This window comes from Martes martes (assembly GCF_963455335.1).
Source record: "Martes martes genome assembly, chromosome: 1".
Taxonomy (NCBI): domain Eukaryota; kingdom Metazoa; phylum Chordata; class Mammalia; order Carnivora; family Mustelidae; genus Martes; species Martes martes.
Window position 1 is genome coordinate 79,151,191 of NC_137888.1, and position 24,720 is coordinate 79,175,910.

Below are 24,720 nucleotides of genomic sequence, written 5' to 3' on the forward strand. Positions count from 1 at the left end.
AAAGGACCCTCCCGGGTGATTGATTCTAGTGGGGAAAGGAGGTAAATTTCTTTTTTCTTTTTCTTTTTTTTTAAAGATTTTATTTATTTATTTGAGAGAGAGAGTGAATGAAGGGGAAAGGGAAGGAGTATCTGAAACAGACTCCATGATGAGCACAGAGCCCAATGTGGGGCTTGATCCTACAACCTTGAGATCGTGACCTGAGCCCAAACCAAGAATTCAACACTTAACAGACTGAGCCACCCAGGCCCCCCAAGGAGGTAAATTTCTTAAAAGGGATTCTTCTCTTCTATGGTTGGCCGTCCTTTTCTCTGACAGCCCCTTTCCCACCTCGCTCGCACTCCTACCCAACAAGACAGACTCTCTACTATATTGAAAATTGCCACACTCCCTGTATCTCTCATCTAAGAATTAGCTTGTGTACTTCAAATTTCTTTCCCTCAGATGTCTTCTGGTCTCTCCTGCAAGTTGGCCAGTAGAACATCATCCTGCTGGCTTCCCTAGAAATCACTGTCTGGTATAAACCACAGAGGGAAAGCCTTTTGTGTTTACATCATGCTATATTCTGATATAACACAATGATAAAAATATGAGGTGGAGAAATACTGTTTGATGTCACTACTTGGTTTGACATAGAACTATAATTTTGAAAATTCCAGTGTACATTTTTTTTTTCCAACACAGCAACAACAGCTTCAGAAAAGTTGTTTTGATTCAATGTCTGTATGTCTGTTATATAGATAGCTCAATATCATCTCAAGGAACCAAATTATACACTGAAAATAGAAACCCAAATCATCTTGGCCCTTGCCTTATGTTGATACATAAAACCATAAGTGAGAGTAGAAGACTTTGTTGCTTCTTAGAGCCAGACCTCCCACCCAGACTGTTAACAGTATCCCTAGCTTCCGTGGTTTCACATGCCATGCTTGATGTTGTTATAGTATGCATTCTGTGGGCTGTCTCCTTCCTGAGAAGACATCACCACAGCAGTAATTTGCTTTGATTTAAAAAAAAAAAGTAATCTGAAAATATAAAACCCAAAGAAAGGAAGTTTTGAAAAAACAGCAAAATGTCACATTTATAATTCAAATTAGGCTCAAAATTCACATTTAGAACTGTCAGTTTTACCCCACCATAAAGCTTCCTCAGAACTTACAGATACCAAATATTTTTAAATTTCACAATAGACTCTGAGTACCAAGTACAGAGCAGTACTTAATCAAGTACCAAGTATCAAGTACTGGAGCAGGGATGGAGTGTCAGAAAACACTGTATAGCAATCTTAAAGCAGCTTCACAAAATGAGCAGAAAAAAAAATGAAGAAACAGTAACATTACACAGACAGCCAAATGTGCTTGAAATCAGTCAGCAGTGGAGAACATTCTGGAGGAAATACAGAAATGTGAGTGTTATAGAGATTCAAACATGTCTAGCAACTGATGATACAGCCACAAATCCTCAAATGGCCTTGGCACCCTCTACAAAGGGCCTTTAGCTTCTCCGGCTTTTCCATTCCACTGTGCCCACATGTAGCAATCTGTGGGGAAGGACATCTTGGGGTAAGCAACACTGCTGCTGCTATGATACAGACCCTTGGAACACTCTGGATCAGTTTGACTTTGAAGTTTCAGGGACAGACGTAACTATTTCAAAGCCTTAAGGGACAAATTTTTTTCCCTGAGTTTATGGACATATGATTTAACATACAGCATCGCTTAAGTTTAAAGTGTACAAGGTGACATTTTTATACACATATACGTTGCAAAATCATTACCAAAATAAGGTTAGTTAACACATCCATGACCTCATAGTTATGTGTGTGTGTGTATGTGTGTGTGTGTGGTGAGAACTTTTATCTACTCTCAGCAATTTTCAAGTATACAATACAGTATCGTCAACTATTCATCATATATTCCCAGAACCAATTCATCTTATAAATGGAAATTTGAACTCTGTCCACCTGCAGCCATCTCTCCTATTCCCCCACTCCAGCCCTGACAACCAATAATGTACTCTCCATTTCTATGTGTTTGATTTCTTTAGATTCCGCATATAAGTTGGGATCATACGGTGTTTGTCTTTCTCTGTTTCATTTATTTCATTTGCCTAATACCCTCAAGTTTTATCTGTGTTGCCACAAATGGAAGGATTTCCTTCTTTTTAATGGATGAATAATATTACAGTGTGTGTGTGTGTGTGTGTGTGTGTATACCACAACTTCTTTACCCATTTATCTCTCTTTGGACTCAGGTTGTATCCATGTCTTGGTTATTGTAAATAATACTGCAGTGAACATGGAGGTGCATATTTTTTTTTGAGACATTGATTTAATTTCCATATTACTTTATTTACTTTGACCTTTGTTAATGTACTTCAGTAATGATTATAGTTTTCTGGATAGAGGTCTTGGACCTCTTTTGTGAAATTTATTCCTAAATATTCATGTTTTTATGTTCTTATGAAAGCTCTGTTTTTCAAATTTAACTGTTTGCTGCTAGTATTAAAAATACAATTATTTTTTGCCAATATCGACTTGTATCTACCAACCTTGTAAAGCTCACCTACCAGTTTTAATAATTTAGTTAGAGATTTGTTTGGATTTTCATAGATAATATCCCACCATCTGAAATTCTGAATATTTAAAATTCTTTTTCTTACTTTCTTATACCGATGAGGTCTTCCAGTACAACATTGAATAATCCTGACCTAATGGATTTTTGTCAAATTTCATTCACTGAAATTTAAATTTTGCCCACTTAAGAAAGGCACGGTTTTTAAACTTTCCTTCTCAAAAAATTATAATTGAGCTACAATGATTCTGTTACTCAAGAAAACCTAGTACAGGTATCTGGTGGTTCTGTATAGCAATCAATTTAAATGATAGGATGTGGGCATAAACTCTTGTAGGTAGTGGAAGGAGTACATAAGTAGCCTTTTGTCTAGAAATATACAGAAGATAAAGCATGTTTTAATCATGGCACTGCTGGATTTACACTGCATTTATTTTCTATGAAGAATTCATAGAGCTTTAATACTGCATTTATCTTTATCACACCCTTGAATAGTCAAGCATAAATTGACATTATTATCCTCCACTTGGGAATGAATATAAGATAAAGCCCAGAAAAACTGACATTTTCCAGGCTAGCAGCAGAGGCAGCATAGAACACAAGATTCCTAGATCTCAGAAAATTAGCCTTCCCTTTCCAAACTCTCCTTTGATGTGGCTTTAAGATTTTCCCCTTAAAGATTTGAAATGGTTACCTTTGTCCCTGAGCTTGCAAAGTCAGCCTTCACTACAGAGAACGATGAGATAAGGAGATCCTCAAAGAATCTCTATCAATAATTGCTGCTTTGTTGTTTCTGGAAGGTGTTTTTTACCAACAGTGACTGCCACTGGTGTGCCCAGTGCATTAAAAAAGCCTGTGAAGAAGCCAATGGATCTTCACCGAGTGTGCCAAGACTGTTTTCAGACTGGAACTGTACCATTTTACTTTGTTTCATGCTTTTTATATGTTGTTTAAGAAATATTTCCTTGTTCTAAGTTTAAGTTTGTGTATATATTCTACTATATTGTCTTCTAAAAACTTTATTGTTTTAACTTTAACATCTTGATAAATAATCCACCTGCACTTGATATTTTAGTTTGAGGTAGGTTAAGGTCCCAATTTTCGCAACACTGATATTTTCATTGACCCAGCAGTTTTATTGCAGAGACTATCTTTTCTCTGTTGGTTTACAGTGCCAATGTTGTCATTTATCAAGTGTGTTTGCATTGGTGCTTTTGTCTCCCTAGTCTATATCATTGTTGTATACTAGTCAGCATTTTGTTGTTTTAATTAATGTTGCTTTTTAGTAAGTCTTGATGTACAGTAGTGAAAGTCTGCAGAGAGTCTGGGAAACAAGTTCTGTCTATGCTAGGATTCTGGGCATTGCCCTGGGCCCTGGTTCTGGGTTGTGTGCAGTGTGGTGAATGGGAGAGAGGTTTGCACAAAGACTTTTCTCAGGGATCCAACAGTATCTCAGCTTTCTTTTCTTCTCCTCTGATTCATTTTCTTTCCCAGCCAAGAGACACTTAATCTAGTCTGAAGAAAGGAAAACCTGCGCCCTTTGAGTAATCATATATCCTTCCAAATCCGTTTTTTATGTTCTGAGTTCTTCTTTACATTCTCTTGAGAGATAGGCTGTTGAAATTGAAAAGCCCCCAAATTTACTTCTGCTTTCTGTTGCATTATCCCTCCCCTGAGGTAATGAATTACTATGACTGAATTGGTGGCAGAGCAAAAATTATAAGAAAATATTGAGGAGAAAAGCTTAAATCATATATCAAAATATTATTTTACCCGATTTGTCTAGAGTTCAAAAGATACATATGGGTCAAAGGTAAACATTGGGGAATCATGAGCAAACTAATGATGAGTTAGAGTAAAATGTTTGGAAAAGGTTTATTATAAATTACAGAAACTAAAATTAATTAAGTCATCTTATCTGAAAGTTCATTGACTATAGCTTACTAATCAATAGCTCAGGAAACTTTTCAATCAAGCAAGTTAAAATAACTACATCACAAATGTCTTCAGTGAATCAAGTGAACTACTTAGTTGGGTATTATGGAACTCCCCCCTCTTTCCCCACCCCTAGAACCTAAATTAATAGAGGCTACATGTGTTTTTTGTATGAATACTTGGTGATTTCCTATTTAGAATTCCTGTTATAGACAAATTATCTAAGGTTGATAATATGCATTGTTTTAAAAATGTTGTGTTTTGGGACGCCTGGGTGGCTCAGTTGGTTAAGCAGCTGCCTTCGGCTCAGGTCATGGTCCCGGCGTCCTGGGATCGAGTCCCACATCGGGTTCCTTGCTCCGCAGGGAGCCTGCTTCTCCCTCTGTCACTCTGTCTGCCTGTGCTCGCTCTCTCTCTCTCTCTCTCTGACAAATAAATAAATAAAATCTTTAGGAAAAAAATAAAAAATAAAAAAATAAAAATGTTGTGTTTAAATAACTTAAAGGTGGAAAAATTATAAGAAAAATGAGCATTTTATTTTTTTTATTTAAAAAAAATTTTTTTTTTAAGATCTTATTTATTTATTTGACAGACAGATCACAAGTAGGCAGAGAGGCAGGCAGAGAGAGAAGGGAGGAAGCAGGCTCCCTGCTGAGCAGAGAGCCCGATGCGGGGCTCCATCCCAGGACGCTGGGATCATGACCTGAGCCGAAGGCAGGGGCTTTAACCCACTGAGCCACCCAGGCGCCCAAAAAATGAGCATTTTAAATATGACTGATATTCCCATTTAGGGTATACATACAATCAAGTTAATAGTTTGTGTAATTTCATAATTATTCTTAAATAATTACTTTGTAAATAAATTCATAAAATTAATTCTTTTATTAAGGATTTTCTTGAAAACCAGCAAAACTGAAAAGCTAGATTTAAAGCCTGAGAAATTATTGATTTACCATGTTCTTCCCAAAAGAAAGAAGCACTTGTTAATCCCCACCACAGACAGAACTACATAGCACCATTTCTATGCTGGTGATCCCATTGTCTGTATTTGTGCTTTCAGTTTATAGATCCAACTATTTATTGAATATCCTTGATTGATCATCTACTCAGGGGCTCAAGATCTGAATGTCATTCTGGAGTCCTCTCCTTTCCCTCACCCCTCACATGTAATAAATTACCAAAGTTTCTTGTTTTATTCCCAAATGTTCTTGAATCCCTTCTTTTCTCTCCTCACCTACTATCACCACCCTAGACCAGGCTATTGTCACCAAAGGCGTACAAAGCTACAAAAGATATTGTTGCTTTCACTCTTGTCATCTTCTATTATATTAGTCTCTCTAAATTGCGTATCTGACCACTCTTCTCCCTTGTTTAAAAGGTTTTAATTGCATCTTATTATAACCCTTTGCCAAAACACAAACCCCTTCTCTGGCCACTCTAAGCAGAATTATGTATTCTTTATGTATTACCCTTCTTAGGATCAATTGTAATTTAATTTTCTCTCTCCCTTTCTGTAAGGGAAGAAACTTGCCTTTTTGTTTGTTATTGCATCCCCAGTGCCTAGGGCCTAAACTCAAATTTTTGTTAAGTTAATAACAGGCTGAACAAATAAATTGTGTTTTGCACAGCCAATGCTTGGGAGTTAGAAGGTGAATCTTTTTTCCCCTTGGTACAGTAACTATAGTTAAAGTATATTGTCACAGGGGTAATAATTCACTAAGTGAACATGACCTCTGATTTGTGAACTAAGAAAATGAACCATGACTTAAATTTGATGATTTATGTATTAAAATATAGATAACATAACTTTCTAAAAAGTAGTTGTAAAAATCGTAAATATTCTGCTATTATTAGTACAATAACAGAGTGACTCTAATCTTGAGTAAACTAAATAATTAGGGTCTTTGTGAAGCTTGTTCACCTTGTTGGTTCCAGAATTCTCCATTTATTATGAGGTTTTACTCTCTTACCAAAAAGCCTTCGATTGACAAAGGCTTTTTCACTTTACTAACATTTAGTCTCTCACTAACTTTATTGTAAAGAGAAGCTGCATTTTTTACTCATGAAATTGACAAGAGAGCACACCTATATTGTATATCCACTCACCAGCAACATGAATATTTGTAGTTGTGTATCTTTCACTAAGAGTATAGTTTATACCCATCTGGGCTTTTCTCTGTCTTTACATTCTGAAGGGAATTGCTTCAAGCTTTTTCTCCTACCGTCAAATCACTAGCTCAGCTGAGAGTCATATAAAATAAGTATATTGTCTGTTTTCTCAGTAGCCATCATTAGTAGGGTCATGTGGTTTTCTTTCTTTTAATACAGGTCTTTCTTGTGGACGAGGAAATACATGTCCAAGCTACATCAGAGCATAATTTTGAAAACATACCAAAAGAAGAAAAACTTTTTAAAGAAACATAAATATAAAGCAATTTCTTCATAAATAGTCATTTCAGAATCTCAGCTCTCAGTGAAATAAATTTCCACCCCAAAAATGCAATATCAACCCCACTGTAGATACAAATAAACTGAGCCTCAGAAAAGGTGCCTGAACATAAGGTTTGATGAGCCACTGTGACCTCTATTTCCTTGGAGATCCTACCTTGACCACAGGGGCCATGTGGGACTTGCAGTTACAGATCCTCTTCATAAATGAGTCTTGACTCACTAAAATATTATCAGGATAAATACCACTATCCAGAGATAGATATCCAGTTTTTAAAATGAATCCATAATTTTTTAGTCATAGAAATATGGGTCCTATCCTTCAGGGAAAAAAAAAAAAAAAAAGAATGGAAAAAAAAAAGAATGGGAAAAAAAAAGCAAGCAGGAAAAACAAAAGTTTAAATGAGCAGGACTTGGAGTTAAAGGAAGAGCGACATCTGAGACTAATGATGTACTATATGTTGGCTAATTGAATTTCAATTTTAAAAATAAGGGAAGAGCAGAGGCCAAAGGAGAGAATCACTGGGAGACCCCACTTGGAGGAGGGGAGACAGCTCACGGGAGACTTTGAAGGAGGGGAAAGAGACTTAGGATTCATGAGAGCAGGTGCCGCTTGCCACGCCCACTGCTTTTGTTCTTTCTTAGCCCCCTTCCTGCTCTGCATTCTGCCCTCTTGTTTCTATTTAAATTCAGTTGCTTCCTTTATTCACAGTTTTCATCCTGGATATTACTATTTCTCTGTTATCAGCATCTGTGTTGCTTCAGATGGTGCTTCCTTATGTCCTTGAAGCATTTCCTGAGGTATGACTCCAACTGTTTGGATTCCAGGTGTCATCAGTGCCAACCATTAATCAAACGTGTACATCCTTGTCTCCCACAGAGGACTAGGCTGTTTGTTTATGGTTCTGTCTGGAAGGATTCACTGTAATGATGCGGTAGAGCTTTAATTGCTCCCAACATGTATAATCATACTTTACACATTCTACAGAATAGAAAATCATTTCTAAATAAAAGAGAATTACAGATTTCTTTATGTAAATAACTTGTATAAAAGCACTAGTGCATTAGCAAATCTTTGAAGAGATTGAATGATTTATCTTAGAAATTAAGTGTATTTGCAAAGCATTTCTATTAAGTTTCCATTTCCATAATTAGCTTCAGAGTTCCTTGACAATCTATCTATAATTTTCAACTTTCTTGTTTTGTATATATCTGTATGCCCATCTCTTCTTTTGTATCAGCAATTAATTTTAAGAGTACACTTTCTTATCACATATGTAAAAGAAAGCTATGAAGGATACATTTAGACAACAGCTGCTCAATCATTGTACAGCAAGACCAAGGTATCCTGAACAATAAGGGTAGAAACAATTTTGTTTGTGATACTTCAAATGATAGGTCTGCCTATTTTAATACTGTTGTGGATATCTTGATTGTCATACTCACTAGAGCTAAGGACTTTCAGAACAAGGGCCATCCTTGATCCATCTTGGTATCCCATAATATAACTATTGTAACATAGGACTTCACATACAATTGGTAAGTAATTAAAATTCACTGAATGGAAATACATCTTGCCAAGAAAAAGAAAGAAAACAAAATTAATGAGACTGAAACCCATTTATTTGCCTGTCCATATTAAACACTTGCTTTAGTATTTGACCCAGAGTAATTTCTCACAAACAGAGCAGTTCATAATTGAGAAGAAGTTAATAATACTGAAAACACTAAGTAAACAAAGCTCTCTTAGAAAAAAGGATATGCAATCAATTTTGCTCCACTTGCTTAAAATACACGTTTGTACCAAAAGACTTTTGAGATATGAATACAACGGGTTTCCTTGGGAGCACAAAAAGGTAATAGAAACTTTCTGTTCAGAAGTTTTTAAGTGATATGGCACAGTTTCTGTTCTGGAATGTGTATTTGTGATTGATGTTGAATCTTCACTCAGGTTACTTAAAAGTTGTTTATTTTTTGTACGTGGAAAAAAGAAGTAAAACAAAAATAATAAACCACATATACAAATGATTCATGAGGCTTTCCAACACCAAATGGTTTGAGAAATTCAGTGATAAATGTTTCTTAGCCTTACTTACACTACACAGCAAAATTATATTTCTCTCCTACTATGAACATTCTGTTAATGTAAAAAAGACCTTCCTTCTTAGAATTGAGAAGACTTAAACCAATAATTCTTTTTGGTTTCAGAGTCACTAAATTATTTACCAGTATATCAGCACACGTATGAGGAAAAAGAGTTTCAGAAAAGGCAAGGAGTGGGTTATTCTCCAATTGGTCATCTGCGTTCAGTTAATGTAAAACTTCAATTTACAAGTAGTGCATCCTTTTCATTCGCAATTATGAATGATTGAACATCATGAAAAAATCAGTTACAACTGGGTGTGGTGCATAAACAATGAATTTTGGAACACTAAATATATAATAAAATTAAAAAGAATTGGCTACAAATCAACCCATTTTTATCTGTTTATTTTTTTTTAAGATTTTATTTATTTATTTGACAGAGAGAGATCACAAGTAGGCAGAGAGGCAGGCAGAGAGAGAAAGGAGGAAGCAGACTCCTTGTGGAGCAGAGAGCCTGATGCAAGGCTCGATCCCAGGACCCTGAGATCATAACCTGAGCCGAAGGCAAAGGCTTTAACCCACTGAGCCACCCCGGCGCCGCTCAACCTATTTCTATCTGTTTAGGTCATATCTAATGAATACCTGGGCTCTACCAACTAATCATAGTGTTTCTGAAAGCATCTGTTGTTTTCTCTTCCCTAGATAAAAAGACTCTCCCTGATATCTACAAAAGGAATAGTTCTTTATGGCATCTGATTCCTACCACTGACCATCAGCATTTTGAATCTTGATTTGATATATGCTAGGTGTTTTCTTATGCTCAGAGTGGAGTTTTTAATAAATTTCTTTCTGTTGCAAATGGATGTAAATAGTAAGATGGTGTTAGTATGAATACAACAATGAGTTTCAAGTAAAGAGTAAATTGGGTTAGATTAAAGATAATCGTTTTTCCATTGTGATTTAAAACCCCCAGTCTTCTGGAACTTGTGCAGATAAGAATATTTTTAAATGACTTTTTTTCACTTTTCATTTTCATATGTTTTCCATATCTCACTTACAATGAGGACAAAAACCAAAGCTTTATTAACCATAAGATAACTGTATTTTCCATCACATTGTCTTGGGATTATATTTTAATTTTGTAATTGTAATATTTAAGTTTAGTCCATTTTAGTGAGACTATTTTTGTCTAAGGGAGCAAGCTCATAAAGATCTATGTATGGCAGTTTCTTTGATGTTTGCAGTCTAAAGCAGAACTTGGTAAACTTTGTAAGGACCATGTGCTAATACCTTTTCCATTTTTAAAGGATGCTTTAAAAAAAAAGAATAATGTGAAACCAGGATTTCTTAAGTGGCCCACAAAGCTGAAAATATTTACTAATAGCTCCAGTACAAAGGAATGTCTGCAGACCCCTGATCTGCAAGCAAGCACTACCTTTTTTAATAATGGTTGAAATATATCTCCAAATTTGTCCTAGATTCATAGTATCTCAATATGAGGAAATATCTTGAATAATTGACTCTTATTCATTAGTCAGACACATCCCCCTGACAAGTGGACAGATTCTATTAAGGTTACTGGTTTTGTTGTTTACATAATTGAAAACAAGGTAGAAGGTACAGTATCTACACCATGAAACACCATCACTAAAATCTTTCAGTCTACCAAGAAATAGACCTTACCTATTACACAGGAGGTAAAACGATCATGAAAATATTATATTACATCACATAACACTTCATTCTTTCTAAGGCACTCAGACTGGACAGTGCATAGTGAGTGGTCCTCAAGGAGAACAAGAAGACTCTGAACGCACACTTCTTTCCCTTCATTTAGCCATGCCATGCCTACAGCAAACAACTATCAACATTAGACGCCTTTCTCAGGAGTCTGAATGTAGCCTCTCATCTTTTGCCATATACTTCTGAAGTTTGCTCACTATGAATTCTTTTTTTCTATCTCTTTTCTTTCTTCTTAAAATTAACATATAATGCATTATTTGTTTTGGGGGTACAGGTCTGTGAATCATCAATCTTATATAATTCATAGCACTCACCATAGCACATATCCTCCCCAATGTTCATCACCCAGCCACCCCATCCCTCCCTCCCACCTCCACTCCAACAACCCTCAGTTTGTTTTCTGAGATTAAGAGTCTCTTTTAGTTTGTCTCCCTCTCTGGTTTTATCCTGTTTCATTTTTCCCTCTCTTCCCCTATGATCCTCTGTCTTCTTTCTCAAATTCCTCATATTAGTGAGATCATATGATAATTGTCTTTCCTTCATTGACTTAATGCCCTCTAGTTCCATCCACATCGTTGCAAATGGCAAGATTTCATTTCTTTTGATGGGTGCATACTACACACACACACACACATATACATGTATGTGTGTGTGTGTGTGTGTGTGTGTGTATATACCGCATCTTCTTTATCCATTCATCTGTTGATGGACATCTAAGTTCTTTCCATTGTTTGGCTATTGTGCACATTGCTACTATAAACATTCGGGTGCACGTGCCCCTTCACTACATTTGTATCTCTAGGGTAAATACCCAATAGTGTGATTGCTGGGTCATAGGGTAGCTCTATTTTCAACTTTTTGAGGAACCTCCATGCTGTTTTCCAGAGTGGCTGCACCAGCTTGCATTCCCACCAACAGTGTAGGAGGGATCCCCTTTCTCCACATCCTCACCAACATCTGTCATTTCCTAACTTGTTAATTTTAGCCATTCTGACTGGCGTGGTCATTATGAATTAATCACAGTTGTCAGTTAACACATGAGAGTTCTTTGACACATTGGTACCTAAAAGTTTATGGGCAGTGGAGGGGGAGGGGAGGTTGAAGGATGTGTCTCTCAGGTGGTTGGGATGAAGAAAAAGTCAGAGGGTAGAGATGTCTCTAGGGTAAGAGAGGAAGAAAAGGAAATAGAAACTTTCAGTGAAATAAATTAGTCTCCTTTTTTGGTATAACTGGCAAATATTTCAGAGTTATGGGTTTTTTTTTTAAAGATTTTATTTATTTATTTGACAGACAGAGAGTACAAGCAGGGGGAGATGTAGAAGGAGAAGGAGAAGCAGGCACCCCTCTGAGCAGGGAACCTTATGTGGGGCTGGATCCTAGGATGCCAGGATCATGACCTGAACCGAAGACAGAGGCTTAACTGACTGAGCCACCCAGGTGCCCCCAGTCTTATGTTTTAAGAATAGGAGAGACACTAGCACATGGCTGCATGACTTTAGGTTTCTGAAAAGCAGGAAATGGATCAGAATGAGGCCAGCAATGAGATAAAGGAGGAATGGAAATTATAGAGACAGATAGGAAGGATGTATGTATGTACATATTTATACCCCAAAGATTAGCCTTAATAAAAGAACAAGCTACAGATCTCAGGAAAAATGCGTGTAATATGCAGTGTAGCTCTTTAAGGAGATAGAAATCCAGATTGTTCATCAGTATCACAGACCCATTAGGATGCAATAAAGTCAGAACAGAAAATCAAAAGTACCCAAAGATGTCAACTGCCTACACAGGGAAGGGAAATATCATCAACCTTCGTGAGTGAGGCAGTTTCAAAAGGCTGACTGTCTCCAACAGAGAATACTCAGTGATTATGAGTAGGTCAGATATTTAATAATGAATACATGAATCACACAATGATCTGTTAAATATTTTAATTTAGAGCATTTGTCATAATTTAGAATTGGACTGAGAAATATCTAGCTTCAGAAATGACACATTTCAGGAGCCTATCATAAACTGAGTGATTGTAGAGGTAGAAAGTGACAATCTAGTTCTGCCTCCCCAGGTCATAGTTGAACACCAAGCTCAAGGGATTGAGACAGAATCCTAGCATTGCCATCCAGTCCTGCTGACTCAACATTGTTTCTATTATACCCTGTGGTCACAGAGATGTACAGGCCCGCACCTCTCCCCCACCACACACACACACACACACACACACACACACACACACACACACCAAAGCCCTTGAGGCTATTTGCTGGCATTCTTGAGCTTTCCTTATGCAGTAAGGAAATTCTGTTTTCAGTTCTGAATGAAAGCATCAGAACTTACTGACTACTGCCTAAAATAAGACTATCCTTCCCTCACAAATGAGTTTAGAAACATATTTAATTTTATATCTACTACATAATAAATGCTATGCTAGTTGCTATAGGATGCTATAAATAGAGAAAATGAGCTATCTTAAAGTAAAATCTAACTAGGTCTTGCTATAGAATAAATGAAACAAACTAGGTATGACAATGACAAAATACTACAATGTTCCATTGTTTTTCAGTATTAAAATTGTCTTGCAGATTTTGCTCAACTCTTTTCAAACATAGATTTATGAAAATCTAAAGAGAAAAAATCATCAAAAAATAAAATATTTGCTCATGTACAATACCAAATGTAAACTAAAAGATGAAAACATTTCTGAGATTAAATGTGCTGGATACCTATGTGTTGTCATCATAGTCTATACCATAGGAGTACAAGACTAAGTTCTGTTCATCCCTTGGTGGTCCGGAAATTTGACCAACTATAGGGAATTGCTTCCTAATCCAGCTTCTGAGGTGAGCCTGAAAAGACATGGCTACCAAAGACTGTTATTCATAGGAAAGAAGGTGTTGATTTTTAAAGAAGAGGACTAAAAGGTTGGACAGTTCTTGTGGAAGAAAATGAACTCAAGTTCCATGACATTGAGTAATCTCTCACTGTTACAAGTGATATGGGAAATAAAATAAATACAAGGTAGTAAAACACACATTGATCATATAAGAGAGACACAGTGACAGCCCAGTGAACACTGAGTTCTTGTAATAACTATGAATAGGCCCAAGTACTTAAAAAAACCACATATTATTAGATAGGTCTAATATGACACTTAAGAACATCATTCGTGATGTTAAGATTAATAGTAATGATAGCAAAGAACCAGTGATTGGCACTCAAATATAGATATCCTTGTCAAGTTTTACAGAAAACAAATAAAAGAAATGATCCATACCTTTGAAAATGTGCAATATACAGCACACAGGTATCAACCTTTCAGATGTCACAGAGTAACTACTTTATCTTGTTTATGTTTTTTTCCAAATAAGTGAGTAGATGAGTTTCCCTGCATCTTTTTTGAAGCCAAGTCTGGGTACATTCTGCCACAGATCAAAGGTTTGCATTATTGGTAAAGCTGCTCAAACAAAACAAGCCAGTTTAAAACACACTACATTGCAGCAAAGCAAGTTAGACACATTATTGCAATTATTTTTCAAAATAGGCTACCAAGCATAAAGTAAGCATACAATTGCTTGAAATGAACTGAGAGATAAAGTACTCACTCCTGCAAGGCTGATTGTAATAAACGTGCTTCCTCAGATCTTTATGGCCCACAAGATTTTATGTTTATATTTCTGGCTTTAAGCTGAGTTATCATAGAGATTCTATAGAATGGGTTTGTTTTTGTGCTTTGAGATTCTTGGGATGGCTCTTTAAGAGTCAGGAATTTGAAAATGTATTCTTCAAGTTGCAGTGGAAGGTTCATGTTGGGCCATTAAAAGGGGAAAAAAATAAACCATGTGTTTGAATGAGCGAAAGAAATTTTCTATTCCGGAAAATTATCAGCTCTATAAGAAAAAAATCAAGAAACCTTTTGTAACCCCAAAACTCTAAGTATATAGAGGAAACTACACAATTTTATGTAAAGTGGGACTAACGATACAAATCAGGGTGAGATTAGAATTTTAAATTTTTATTTGCGCCACTCAGAAACCTCTGACAAGTTGAAGACTTTAAAAAATAAAACTGACCAAGCATCTGATTCATGTCCATTTCTAAAATGTACCAATAGCAACAGTGTGACATGTGATCAGAACTGGAAAAAGTCTTCAAGGCAGGGTGGACACAGCTAGTCCTGTTATTTACTGTTGGCAGAGAACCAACCTAATGATGTCTTTTTAAAAGTACGCATAAACTGAGAAAACAAGGTCAGATGAAGAAAACAGAAGAACAAAGCCCAATATTGTGTCTTAAAATAAGTATTAATTGAAAGTCCTCCTTATGTCTTGAGAATGAAGAAATGCCTATATATGAAGTGTGCTAATAATGGCTTGAGAAGAAACAGTGCTACAGATGTCCCTATGATGAGCATAGGGAAAGGAAAGTACAGAAAAAGTGGCAGAGACAACTATGTTAACAAAATTCTTTTTTTTCCCCCTTGGGCATTCAGCTTACCCATATTTTTCCAGCTTCTCTTACAGTTGCATGAGGTCACGTGAGTTAGTGAAATGTGGACAGAATGATAAATGCCATTTCTAGGCATGGCTACTACTAAAAGCAGTCTCCTAACAATTCTTTGTGCAGTCCCTATTCCTGGTCTACCAATAAGATACAGAAAACACAATAGAGCACTCTAAGGCCCTAGAGTGGGCACTGCTTCCTTCATTGAGAAAGTCTGGCTATGAGCGATGTGTCATCTGAATTAGACACTGTGATAAGTAATGCAATTCATTTATATTCTGCTACAAGCTCCTTATTTTGTTGCTAACAGATAATAATGTATAGATTGCTACCCTTTGAGTAGTAGTGCCCTAAGGAGGTGAAAGGAAATTGGATCCCTGAATCATTAGAGCATATTACCAGACCAATCAGAGCCATGCTAGACTGTTGCAGGAACAAGAAATAAACTATATTATTTCAGTGACGTCACTACCATTATTGATTTTTTAAAACACTTACACAGTCTTGGTTAATATAAATTGTTAGAAAGAAAAAAGACTCTGACAGAATAGGCAATATTTTCAGGTAATCTGAAAATTTTGTTTGTTTGTTGACAAGCTTTTATATATTCCACAAAACAGAAATTGTGAGCAGATTATACATTCTAACCATACACAATAAACTAGTAATTAACAAGAACATCTTTTTAATAAGCAAATTAAATGAAAGGTAAAGATATTATTTTTGACAACTCTTTGGCCAAAGAGGAAATTTTAAACTGTAAATATCAGTGCCTACAGTAAGATCAATATTTATCAGAAGTCAGGAGATTGAGTGCAAAGCTTTTCTGAAGTGCATTTATAGCCTTTAATTAAATAGGCATAGAAATGAAGAAGTTAGAAAAAACAAGCATACAAATGTAAGGAAAACAAGAGGGGAAAATATTATAAATACTATAAATAAAAGAAGTAAATACTATAATACATTTTTAAAGGAAAAGCCATAGACTTTAATAATAAATCTAGGAATCAGATTTTTATGGTAAAACAATAGTAAAGGCAGTATAATAGACCCCCATGCAAGTCTAATCAAGGGAAAAAAACTGTACAAATACATAAAATGCAGAAGGAAATATTAAGAAATTATTTAACTGCAGAAAATATAAATTACCAACATTAACTCAAAAAGAATTGTATATGACTAGAAAAACAGTCATGGATATATAAAAAGTTGTTAAAATATAACCTCTACAGAGACATACAGGGAGGCATTATATATTGTTTGGATTTTTTAAATTTATGAATTCAGAAATATGGGTATACATATTATTGAAATATATAAAATACAGTACATATTTCTTACAAATTATCAGAATGAAGAAATTAAAATAAATAATAGTGATTTATCAAAGGAAAGGGCAGTGGAAAATTTTGGAAGTCAACCTGTTAACATAAAATAAGATGACAAAAGACTGAAATATCTGCCATAATGATAACAAACACACAAATAATGTATGTTCATATCATTTAGAGTCTGAAAAACAGATGGAACCAAATTATGTGTATAAGAGACACATTTAGTTTTGACTTGGATTTTTTTTTTTAAATTAAAGATTTTATTCATTTATTTGACAGACAGAGATCACAAGTAGGCAGAGAGAGAGAGAGAAAGAGAGAGAGGAGGAAGCAGGCTCTCCGCCAAGCAGAGAGCCCGATGCGGGGCTCCATCCCAGGACCCTGAGATCACGACCTGAGCTGAAGGCAGAGGCCCCAACCCACTGAGCCACCCAGGCGCCCCTTGGCTTGGGATATTTAAAGGTATTTAAATATCTACCAAACAATTGCAACACAAAAAAAGAAGGGTTCAGAGTATTAGAATGAGTCAAATTTGAATTTAAGGTTTTAAACATAAATGGCACATATGGGGTAACTTTTTACTAAGAAAACATTCAATAAAATATATTAATAAAGTATAAAACAAAAACTTGAAAATACAAGGAGAAATAAACACAGATATAGTAATATTGTGTAAACATAGGTATAGTAATATTGTTAAGAGAATTTCACAGAATTCTCAGCCTAGCAAATCAAGAGCAAAGATATAAAACTGAGTTGGGGAAGCATACCTAACTTAGTTAAATAAACTGATATTAATGTACAGAGATCTCTTTGTCTTAAATAGTCCCTGTATCACTTACAAACATTGACCATAGTAGCCCACAACAAAGTAGTTAATAGTTTTATAAATAGAGAAATTACTTTGCTTCAAGTACTGTTCTCTTTAGAACTAAATGCGTTAACACTGACTTAATACTGAACCTCTCTGTTAACAACACATAGAAATACTGAACTAAAATCAAAATTTGAAATAAATGGAACAGTCCAAAGGAAAGAAAGAAATATTCTCAAGTGATAGAAGTCAAGTGAACTGAAAATCAGTTCACTGAATTTTTACTGAATTATTACTGAAAATCAGTAATAACTCAGTAATCAGTAATCAGTAATAACTCAGGAGTTGTCACCAGAGTAGACTTAGGAGAAACTTGAACATGGACATAAGACCTAATGTCAGGGCCTGGAGTTTCAGTGTCCAGTAGGAATAAGAGATATGGCGTTGGGTTCCTAAGTGGTGAAGTGGTAATGTTAAGATTTTTTTCTAAAGACTTTTCAGCAAAAGGGTAATTTTTAAAATCTCCAACTGCCAAAACATGGAAGCTACAGGGTTCTAGGTAGAATAGAAAGTAAAAATCACTGCACCATTAGTGGGTGTGGAGTTGAAATTTGTATCAGCTGAATGTTGAGGAGTCTTCAAGCCAAGAAATCAATATATAAACTCTTCTTAGTTTATTTCCCAGTAAAGTAAATGCAAAATATTCTCTGGAGGGAAATTAACAGTTCAAACATTGTGGGTTTGCTAAAGGAAAAACTGTCTCTACTGAGATGAGCGTGCAACAAAAAATGAGAAAAATTCCCCATGAGCAAGAGTCAGCAGAAACAACAAAAAGAGGGTTAGCATCTCGAACTTGAGAACATAAAACAATATTCTGAGACCCTCAAAAGGAAGAATGTTTAAAATAACTGAAGATAAATAAAATAATACAAAACACAAATAATAAATAAATGGTATGAATAAATAGTGTACATTTTTAAAATAGTCAACAGATTTTGAGAAAATATAAAGAGTATTTCCAGAAATCCAAAAAGTACTTGCAGAAATAGAAAAACCTAGCACACCCAGTGGGTTGGTTTAAAAGAAGATTAGACATAGCTGAAGAGATAATTCATTGGAAGAAATATCTGAGAAAATTAATCATAAATGCCATATAGGAAGTTGATGAGATGAGAAATATGAAAGAATGATTAAGAAACATTGAAGAAAGGATGAAAAGACCTAAAATAGAAATTTCAGAAGGAGAAAATGACAGAATGGGTGAACATCATAATTTTCAAAATAATGACAGAGAATTTTCCACAATCAATAAAAGATATGAATCTTAAAATTAAAGGAGCCAAAAAGTCCTAGGTATAGTAATTTAAAGGAAGTTTCACTTTGACCATATTTTAGTAAAAATACATATATCAAGAATGTAAAGGGTAAATAGAAAAACAAATGCTACCAAAAAGAAAAGTCACATAACCAACAAAGAAAAAAAAAATTGATTGGCAACAGCCTCTCAAAAGCCCCCCCAAAGCCCAAAAGATTGTAGAATGATATTCTGACAGTGCTGAAGGTAAAAATCTATCAACCAAGATTTCTATACACAGAGAAAATATATTGCAAGGATAAGGATGAAATTTGGTATTTTCAGTCAAGGATTAAGAGTATTTGCCACTCCTACACTCTCACTGCCAGTATTATGAAGGGATATACTCCAAGAAGAAATTGTTAATAGCTTTTTAAATGCAAATTAAGCACAAAATTATAAATAGCAAAGCCCATTAAAAATAAAATAGAAATAAGATGCCATTCACAAGGGCAATAAAATAGATAATGCAAAGATAGACTTAGTGCAAGTTATTCAAGAATTTAATGGAGAAACATAATTTATATGCAAGAATTTCTTATATAAAAGAAATAAATATCAGCAGAGATGGATAATGATAAACTACTTTATTAACAGTGGTGGAATACTCGATTATCTCTATGAAAAAATAAAATTAATTTCCTGATGCATACTGTATGTAAATTCAAATCAAGATAGATTAATAACCCAAGATAAAATGAAATCTTTCAAAGTTTCAGAGTAATCGAAGATAATATTTTTGTGAAAGTGGGGTAGGGAAGGGTTTCAAAATATGACACAGAAAACAAAGCATAAAGGAAAAGACTAGTAAAGTTTAAAACTTCTTTAAAACTTCTCTTTGTAAAGGATGGCATAAAAATAAAAATGCAGATATGAACAATACATGCAACTGGTAATGCCTTAATGTCCAGAATATATTAAAAACTGTAACAAATCTATAAAAAACTGTTAGGAGAAAAAACAATAGTAGAATGGTCAAATAACATGAACAGAAATTTTACAAGAAAGGAAATCCGATAACCAGTACATATGAAGACCAATATTTCTAATAAACAGATTAATCCCAGTTATAATTTGATGAGATACCAAATTACACCTATCTCATTGACAAATATTTACAAGTCTAACAAAATGTTGATGAACAAGTAGAAATATCTTGACTCATACTTTGCTGGTTGGATATTAATTATTACAACAGAATAATTGGCAACTTATAGTGAAATTATCATAAGTATATTTCTTAATCTAATAATTTTACTTCTAGGTAGATGACATTAACAAATTTCCCCTTGTGTGCCAAGAGACATGTACAAAGATCCACATCAAAATATTATTTATAAAAGCAAAAAAAAATTACACGTGACCTAATCTTACATTTGTAGAAAATGAAAAAATAAATGAACTTATTTACATAATTGAACATGATACAGAGGTGAGAATAATTAGATCTACATGAGAATATGAATAACATTGAGAATGAATAAATTTTTAAAACATTACCAAAAAACTAGGGAAAAACATTACAAAAAACTAGGTACATGACACCATTTATGTAAGTGTTTAAATAATAAAATAATGCTATAGTTAACTTAAGATTTTTATCTATAGCCTAAAATTATCTAAAATAATTTATGTGGAAATGGTACATACCAAACTCAGGATCTGTGTTTACTCTGACTGAAAAGAAAGAAAAGACAGATGTTAAGTCACATATTACTTTCTAAAAATACACAAATATTGCAGAATAAGTAAATATGTTTAATCTCTGTTGTTTGTACATAGTTGTATGCCAAATTATTTTGGGGGGTTTTCTGAATGTTTAATATAGTTTGTATATGACATCAAAAGCACAAGAAACAAAAGAAAAAATTAACATTTTAAACTTCATCAAGATTAAAAATATTTGTGATTCTAAGGACACCATCAAGTAAGTGAAAGACAGGCCATGCAAAATTTTCTGCAAAAAGAAGGTAGCCTGGGTGGCTCAGTGGGTTAAAGCCTCTGCCTTTGGCTCACGTCATGATCCCAGGGTTCTGGGATCGAGCCCCACATTGGGCTCTCTGCTCAGCAGGGAGCCTGCTTCCTCCTCTCTCTCTGCCTGCCTGCCTCTCTGCCTACTTGTGATCCCTGTCAAATAAATAAATTAAATCTTTAAAAAAAATTTTTTTCTGCAAAAAGAAAATATCTGTAAATTATATATATATAAAAAATTAAGGGTCTAGAATACAGAATATACAAATAACTCTTACAACTCAACAATAAAAAGACATATAACCCAATTAAAAGATGGACAATGGGTTTGAGTAGACATTTCTCCAAAGAATATATATAGTCATGAAAAATTGCTCAGTCACATGTGATATATAGTCACATGAAAAATTGTTCAGCGTGTTTTAGAGAAATGCAAGTCAAAACCACAAGATACTTTTTCACACTCACTAAGATGACTATAATAAAAAAATGGAAAATGGCTGTTGGTGAGGATGTAGAAAAATTGGAACTCTCTTACTGGTAGGGGTGTAAAATGATGCATCACTCTGAAAAACAATTTTTTGTTTAAATATAGAGTTACCAGACAACCCAGCAATTCCACTCCTAGTTATATACAAAAGAAAACTGAAAATATTGTGCACATATTTTCATAGCAGTATTGTTCATAATATTGCCAGAATAGAAATAACCCAAATGTCCATTAACAGATAAGTTCATAAGCAAAATGTGGTATATCCATACAATGGCGTATTATTCAGTAATGAAAAAGAAATGAGGTACTGATACATGGTAGGGTATGGATAAACCTTGAAAACATTATGCTTATTAAAGAAGCCAAACACTCAAGTCCCTGTTTTGTTGATTTCCAAGACTATCCTCAGACTTGATGGTTCCTAGAAAAACTCATAGGAACCAGATGCTGTGATATTTATGGTTATGATTTGCCACAGCAAAAGGATGCTGACTGAAAGCAGAAGGGAAAAGTGCATGTGAGGTAGTCTGGAAGAAACTAGTGGTAAGTTTCCAGATGTACTCTCCTGATGAAATCACATGGAATGCACTTAATTCTCACAGCAATGATGGGTGCCGACAGATGCTACGTGTTATTAGTCAGGGACGCTGACATGAGCCTTGGTATCCAGGATTTTTACTGGGAATCAGTCACACAGACTACCCAAATTCAACTGCTCATCTACTCACATTCAGCTACTCAGACTCCAAACCTGCAGAGTAAAAAATAGGTGTTCACATTAACCACATTGTTAACATAAAGTATATGGGCAAGTTGATACAGCACAGTCCAAAAATGGACCTTGGTGTACAAAAATGGTTGTCAGGTTGAACATTTCAAGGGCTCGGAACTCAGGACCCAGGAGCTGGCTAAAGGCCCATTCTGAAAACAGACCTTTCTGGTCATGTGCTCAGTTTGAGTAACCTAAGCCTGATGTGCTTTTTCCTGCACAGTCACATTCTCTATGATTCCATTTATATGAAATGTTCAGAACAGGCAAAGCCATAGAGATGGAAATTAGATTAGTCATTGACAAGAGAATGGAAGAAAAAAGATGGGGAGTGACTGCTAATAGGTATGAAGCACTTTCGATGAAAATTTTCTTGAATTCGATAGTGATAATGGTCACACAGTCTTGTGAATATGCTAAAAACCATTGAATTATATACTTTAAATTGCAACTTTTATATGTAAGTTCTATCTAAATTAAAATCTGTTAGGCTATTTCATAGTTTAAAATTTAGAAGTTACTCTCATGAGAATTTATTGATAGTAAGTGTAGAAAGATAATTTATGAAGCTATTGCAATAGTTCACATAAATTATTAAAATCAATTAAGATAACAATGTAGTAAGAAAAAATTAAATAATACACAGTTTGGGTGGGGCCTCTATTAGGAAACAAATCTCTTTTATTTTTGTGAAATGTAAATGACAAAATAGTAAATAAGAATAATTTGGCAGTATGTCACAAAAATCTTAAAATATAAATGTTTGACCAAAGAAAACCAATTAAATAAATTGTATACTACATGATGACACATTAGACATTAAATTGCTTAAAATATAGTTAATGACATGGGAAAATATTCACAGTATAATGCCGAATAAAACATAAAAATGCTATGAAGAACATATATTTAATAAGCAATTTTTAAAACTATAATTACCAGTAATAATTAGATAAAAACATAGCCAAACATTTATTATTTTGTGGAGGGATTTAATTATTTTTATATTTGCTAACAAAGAATATGACTTTCATATTCAGAAAAAATCACAAGGATTATGGTCATTAAAAAATAAACCCAGGGGCGCCTGGGTGGCTCAGTGGGTTAAAGCGTCTGCCTTCGGCTCAGGTCATGATCCCAGGGTCCTGGGATCAAGCCCTGCATCGGGCTCTCTGCTCAGTAGGGAGCCTGCTTCCTCCTCTCTCTCTTCCTGCCTCTCTGTCTACTTGTGATCTCTGTCTGTCAAATAAATAAAGAAAATAAAAATCTTTAAAAAAAAAAATAAGCCCATAGATAGAGAATGGTACAATGATGACTGAGGAGATAAGGATATATTTGTATAGAACTTACAGTTTATAAACTGCTAATCTGAACATTATCTTATTTTGATCTCTCAATCTTATGTGATCGGTAGAGCATAACTGTGTTCTCTTTTTAGCTGTGAGTAATTTCAGGCTTATAAATGTTTAAATGACTTACGATTATCCTACCTGTTAATGACAAATCTAGACTCAAAATTAAGTATTCTAACTTCATGTCCAGTGCTGCTATGCTGTAGGTAAAACACACACACAAAATAAATCATCCAGTTGTTACAGAGGATAGAAATAACAAATCTTTCACCGCACATTACCATTCCTCTTCTAAATTACAATGTATGTTAATGAGTTGCCTGTATGGACTGAATTCACTTTTAAAAATTAATTATCTTTTCATCACCTATATAAAGAACCTCAAGTTGTCAAAACACAGCTCACTTTGGGAAATACCAGTTGGTCACCTAAAACCATAAATAGCTCAAATAATAAATACTGAATAAATTTTCTATTTCTTCCTCCAGACTGGATACAGAGAATGTCTATGATAGCATCATGAGAAATTAGCATCATGATAGCATCATGAAAATAGCATTATGAATAATTATCAAGTGTCTGAGGAGCCTGTATTATTTTTATATTGTTTTCAACATTTTTCTCTGTAGAATTTCTCTTACTCTTTAAAGTTATATATTGTGAATGAAAAGTAACTTTATATTATCAACATTATTCCATACTTTTGCAATTATCACTGAATATATGTAAGAAAATTTGACAATAAAGAACAGTTAAGTTAGAAAATAGGTTCTGTTCTGAAACCTTTCTATCCATGAAGTCATAATAATAGAACTGGTTGACCTAATTTTCTTAAAATATTTTTTCCTCTGTTTTGACTTTATCTGCCCCTCTCAGAAATGCCTCAGTGGATTCTTATTTAGAATATACTCAGTAAGTGGGTTCCTGAGGAATAGCTAACATTTGATCCATAGAAGGACAAAAACTCTAATCTGGAAAAAATTAAAAGATCAAACATAAAATTTTGTTATCTCTTTTCTTTGTAATAAGTAACATCCTAATATAAGAGCAAAATCACCTTAAAGAAAATATTCAACCCTTGCTGATACTGAAAATGGTTTCCTCTTTTTAAACTCTTTTTGTTTGATACTACTATAACAGGCTTGTTATAAAAAATAAAACATTACAGGGGTGCCTGGGTGGCTCAGACGTTAAGCGTCTGCCTTCAGCTCAGGTCATGATCCCAGGGTCCTGGGATCGAGCCCAGCATCAGACTCACTGCTTGGTGGGAAGCCTGCTTCTCCCTCTTGCACTCCCCCTGCTTGTGTTCCTTCTCTGGCTGTTTCTCTCTGTCAAAAAAAATAATAAATAAA